Source organism: Emydura macquarii, unplaced genomic scaffold, assembly GCF_026122565.2.
Source record: "Emydura macquarii macquarii isolate MOO-44397 ecotype Brisbane River unplaced genomic scaffold, CSIRO-AGI_Emac_v2 contig_561, whole genome shotgun sequence".
Classification (NCBI taxonomy): Eukaryota; Metazoa; Chordata; order Testudines; family Chelidae; genus Emydura; species Emydura macquarii.
In genome coordinates this window covers 6,154,714-6,160,713 of record NW_027130698.1, presented here as the reverse complement: position 1 = coordinate 6,160,713, position 6,000 = coordinate 6,154,714, and the positions used below count along the sequence as shown (strand labels likewise).

Here is a 6,000-nt window from a genome sequence, read left to right as displayed (position 1 = left end):
GATAATCCTGGAGACAGGAACTTGTATCATCCTAGCCCAGAACTATCAAGTCTGGAGGCAAGCCTCACCAAGGCCTTGTCTTTAGTAGGAAAAGGATGCACTTTTTAACACTTGTTGCATAACTCCTAAGGTAGACACAGCAGTTATGGTTTTAACACATTAGATGGTTGAGCTACCCTGTAAACACCTGTTTTAAACTCTAAGGAAATGCTTACAGTTTACCTCAACCAGCTAATATGTTAAAACTACCATGTTATAAGAATAGGAGATGCTTATTGAAGGGTAGACTAATGTGCGAATGAGGTGTCTGCACTGATGACAAAGCTAAGTCCTAGGCTGTGCTATGAGTTGCTGTTCACCTCATCTGAGTTACTGGGCACCCTTTATTGCCATTTATTTTCCAAGGAGTAGAGGCTGTGCTGGACCCTGCAGGATCAAACCCTAATTTTTAGCTTGTCCAAAAACTTTTTTTCTTTCTGTCTCACATCAATGCTAATTAAAGTTGAAGAAATAAGGCAAACCATACTAAAATGAGAGCAACATTCATAGGTTACATTTAAGTAGTAACTAAACAAAGGACCCCCCAAGACATTTTACAAACTATTTCCGTAACTGTTTCCACTTCAACCATCATCAAAATGCAGCCAGTTCTTGGGTGCAACAGAGAAGTTCCATAAAGTGAACAAAAGTACACACAAATTTAGCTAAGAAGTGAAGACGACTCAATTTAAATGGAAGGGATGGAATCTGGTAGGTAGGTCACACTGGAATTATGCAGGACAACATAGTTAACATTGCTATTTTTGTGAAAATAGTCTTTCAAGATAATTGAAAACATGGTCTTTACTGCAGAGATTCATAAATTTGAAATGTAGGGCTATACAGACATTGTTGGATTCTGGTAATATCATAATAAATCAAAAGACCAGTACTTGAAAGGCTTTTATGCTTTTAGTATAACCCAAAGGTGTATTTTATTTGCAGCATTTGGGTTTTTTTAGCCTTCCTTTTTTGTCTTGTAGAATGCATGCTGCCATCTGTATTTAAGTCCCAATACAAAATACAAGCATTATTACAAATCAGAAAGGGTAGCGTTTCTGCTTTTTCTTATGTGTTCTTCAGTTCACTCTGATACGTCCACCCCCTCTCTGGCTTCTTCTCATATTTTCTCATCTACATGCTGTTTCATTTATTCTCACTTCCCCAGTCTTTCAGTTCCCTGTTGTTCCTTTTTTCTCTCCTTTCAGCTCCAACTCTTCTCATCCCAGATCCCTCTTGTTCTTCTTTTCTATTCTCAAAAACACCAGTCAGCTATTAAAAATAAAAATCAAAAGCTCTTGTTACGGTTCCTCTATTCTATACCACCTAACTAAACATTGTCACTTTTATCTTTAGGTTTTTAACACAAATCTTTTTTCTCTTGTGGTTTGTTTAATCTGAAAACAGTCCAAGTTATTATATTTTAAGAATATAGGAGACTGCAGCTCTGTATGGGAGCAGAGTATGGGAGACTGAATTGGCTAGTGCAACATGACATCATATCAGTGATTTACCACCTTTCAGGTAAGTCATGTCCATCAGTTACTTTATGTTGGAAAAGAGCTGGTTTTGAGTCAAGGTCAGAACTGAAAAGGCCTATTTTTACAATTCAGATTCAGCCAAAATCTCAGGAGAACAATTCATTACAATGTAGTTCCATCTCATCAATATCATAAGCCTTGATTCCGCCTCACACTCTAACTCTCACCTTATCCTGATCTCAGCACCACCTCTTTGGCCCAGTTCTCATACAGATGGACAGACAGATATACGTACTGAAGTTATCATAACAGAGAGGATTTCAAACAAATTAGATATACAGTTGTGTGTGCAAAATGCAAGTGCAATTTTATGCTAGCTTGGAAATGGTGTGTGCCAATTAGCAGAATTGCCCATTGCCACTCACAATTACTCAATTTGTGCATGCAGTCATGGTATATGGGCATCAAACTTGCTTGGAAATCTGGCTCCTACTTCTCCTAAAAGCATATCCTTTAAAGCACACCAGAGTATAAAGTTTTACTGATTCTTACTTGAATGGGTTTTAAAGATTTTTTTAAGTGGTTGCCTCCAGGGATGTGTAAACAATCCTGTTTAGTGTAACTGTTTAGCAATCCAAAAGTATTAAATTCATTGGCCACATTAAATTGCTAAGATTAAGCTAAAGAAAACTTATTTTCCACACAGCCTTTGAGAACCCCAAACTCTGGAGTTTGGGGTGTGCAAGGAATTCAGAATTTAGGACATCATGTTGTCTTTTGAAAAAGAAACACACACATAAATAGGGGAAAATACCAATAGTTTGGTCTTCTGAGCCATTCTATGTCTTGTATACTGTAAAAGCAATTCAACAACACACTTTTAAAAAAAAAAAAAAAAGAAGAAAAACCAGATTTTGATACATATTTGTAGGAAATTGCTGCTTTCTTGGAAATATTATATAGAGTGTAGGATTCCCCCACCCCCATCTGCGGAAAGGTTGCTTTCTGATACCTTCTGGAAAAATACATCAATGTTATGGATCATCTTCAGTTGTGCTGCTAGTACTATATACTGCAGTACTTTGTGTACTGTCAGTTCTCTGTGACAACTGATATCCTGAATGAGGATGAACTGTGTTTTTTCACTGACGTTGTCAGACAGTGAGAACTTGGGCTTGAACAGAATTCTGCCACTATTTGTCTGATAAGATTAGGATGTTGTGGTTTTGTTTGATAGAGGGTAGTGTATAAGATCACTCCACCCTCTCCATTATAGCATCATCTTTGTGGAATACACATTACGTTGTAGCAGGAGCTAGTTTTATGGGATATGACATGGAATTCAGGAATAATTTAATGGCTGTGGGATAATATAGTGGTATCTCCAAACCAGAAGGGATGCAGCAACAGCTTGTCATTGAGACATATTTTCTACTTATTTAATAATCTTCTAAGAATGGTAGGATGGATTTTATTCTACATTTAAAAAAAACAGTTGAAAGCACACTAGTATGTGGGAAGTAGAAAGTGCCTCTAAAAATAAAGATTAGGTCAGTCTTCCATCAACAATTGCCCTCATCTGTTCTTGAAGAACACAATCCAAAGTTCACTGACATCAGGAGAAAGACCCCAGTGGACTCCATTGGGCTTTGATCAATTATCTCATATAGCACCATAATCATTAAAGATTGGAAACAAAAACGTTGGAACTAATAGAACTTGTTCTGAACTTAACATCTCAGTCCCTTGACTGGTATGTTGTATTCAACCATTCCCATTCTTCCACTTCATCTGAATTTAATTCTTCCAAATGGGGACCTCCCTTGCACTGTTACCTAGGGTTTGTTGACCCACTAACTTTTTGTTTCTGCATGTCCGTATCAGGAAATAAACCAAAAGAAATGCAGTACTTCCACCTGCTGTATGGCTGGCATAGACAAGTAGCACAGACCGAGTGCTCTTAACTTCAAGCTTTATTTTATTGTTCTCCAGCAATTCCAAATGGAATTACCTTTACCGGAAGTCTCCACTTATTAGTCTTAAGCACATACAAATACAACTGGTGGTTGGAGTACCCCAAAACTTGATAGTTACACCACAAGTCCGAGGCAGTCTTCGGGTGAATCAGTCACAGATTTCTGAATGGCAAGTCCATCCATCTGTGCCGGGACACCTTTTCAATGTGCCCATGAAGCAATCCGTTTAATTAGACTTGCTACCTCCCTCTTATACCCCAAAAGTTACAGAGACATGTCAATCAAGAAAATGTTACATAGCTGACCAAACAAATCAATCACTGGGCAAAAACAGGAGTTACAAAGACACGTCACTAAAAACGATTGTTAATCAAGCAGTTAAGCTATGTCGAGTAATAATTTTTCCATAGCTGCAGTCCTAAAATATATCCAGACTTCCTGTTTTTCACAGACATCTGCCCCAACATATTCAGAGAGAGAGAGAATGCAGAGTCAAGTGCACTTCACATGTTCATTGTCCGACACCGCTTCCCCCCCGGTTTGCCTAGTTATGCCTACAGAGGCCTAAAGATGGCTAAAAGCAGCAAGCAAAATAATTAGTAGTCCATCCCAATAATTGGCAGTGGCTTGGGCACCTGGCTGGTTGCTAAAATGCCACTGTACAGCACCATGCACATCCATGGATATGCAGTAAAAGTAGCAGCTGATCCTTCCTCCCCTCTACCCCCAAAAGTGGGGGAAGAGTGATAAATAATACCGTCTGGTCTTCCCAGTCAAAAAGAGTTGCAGATCACTTAATGTCATTTTCCTGCCATTGTGGCCACCTCAGGCACTGGTGCACCTCAGTCCATCCTATCCTTTGCCTGTGGCACAGGTTGTAATACTTTGGTCTCCTTTCGGTTGTAAAATTTAGTGTGAGGGTGCTTGGCAGTGATGGTGGCATCTAGGAAGCATGTGCCGTGCTTCTGTCCATCATGATACAAGTTCCTCCTAACTAAGGAGCATCTGAGGAACAGCACAGCATGTCACTTCTGGCTGCCAACCTGAGAAAAATCACTCATTTGACTGAACAATACCAAAAGCTGTCTGGAGCTACCTATTACACTTAATGAAATTATAAATAAATAATAGAATCATAGGACTGGAAGGGACCTCGAGAGGTCATCTAGTCCAGTCCTCTTCATTCATGACAGGACTAAGTATTCTCTAGACATCCCGGACAGGTGTTTGTCTAACCTGCTCTTTAAAATCTCCAATGATGGATATTCCACAACTACCCTAGGCAATTTATTCCAGTGCTTAACTACCCTGACAGGAAGTTTTTCCTAATGTCCAACCTAAACCACCCTTGCTGCAATGTAAGCCCATTGCTTCTTGTCCTTTCCTCAGAAGTTAAGAATAATTTACCTCCCTCCTCTTATAATAACCTTTTATGTACTTGAGAACTGTTATGTTCCCACTCAGTCTTCTGTTCTCCAGACTAAACAAACCCAGTTTTTTCAATCTTCCCTAATAAGTCACATTTTCTAGACCTTTAATCATTTTTGTTGCTTTTCTCTGGGCTTTCTCCAATTTGTCCACATCTTTCCTGAAATGTGATGCCGAGAACTAGACAATACTCCAGCTGAGGCCTAATCAGCATGGAGTAGAGCAGAAGAAGAATTACTTCTTTTGTCTTTTGTTAACACATGTCCTGCTAACACATCCCAGAATGATGTTTCCTTTTTATTTATTTATTTATTTATTTATTTGCAACTGTGTTATACTGACTCCCATTTAGCTTGTGATCAACTATGACCTCCATCTCCTTTCCCACAGTACTCTTTCCTAGGCAGTCGTTTCACATTTTGTATGCATGCAACTGATTATTCCTTCCCAAATGGAGTACTTTGCATTTGTCCTTATTGAATTTCTTCCTATTTACTTCAGACCATTTCTTCAGTTTGTCCAGATCATTTTGAATTTTAATCCTATCCTAAAAAGCACTTGTAACCCCTCCAGCTTGGTATCATCCGCAAACCTTAAAAGTGTACTCTCTATGCCATTATTTAAATCATTGAAGAAGATATTGAACAGAACCGTTCCCTGAACTGATCCCCATGAGACTCCACTTGATATGCCCTTCCAGCCTGACCATGAACTATAACTATTTTCTGGGAACAGTTTTCCAACCAGTTATGTATTCATCTTATAGTAGTTCCAGTAGTAGGTTGTATTTCCCTAATTTATTTATAAGAAAGTCATGCGAGACATTATCAAAAGCCTTACTAAAGTCAAGATATACCACAATTACCACTTCCCCTTGATCCATGAGGCTTGTTACCCTGTCAAAAAAAGCTATTAAGTTGGTTTGACATGTTTTGTTCTTGACAAATCCATGCTGACTATTACTTATCACCTTATTATCTTCTAGGGGTTTGTAAATTGATTGCTTAATTATTTGCTCCAATATCTTCCAAGCTCTGTTTCCAAGATCAGAACTATGAAAAGGTGTATAAATAACA

General features: G+C 38.5%; 1 long non-coding RNA gene across 1 annotated transcript in view; it reads right to left on the bottom strand.

Annotated features, from left to right (window-relative positions):
- Window positions 1-405: 405 nt before the first annotated feature.
- Window positions 406-6,000, bottom strand: part of LOC137147635 (uncharacterized) — a 153,369-nt gene continuing 147,774 nt past the window's right edge. Inside the window, exon 3 of the long non-coding RNA XR_010918273.1 lies at window positions 406-1,311. This is a non-coding gene — a long non-coding RNA (uncharacterized lncRNA). The remainder of the gene's footprint in view (window positions 1,312-6,000) is intronic.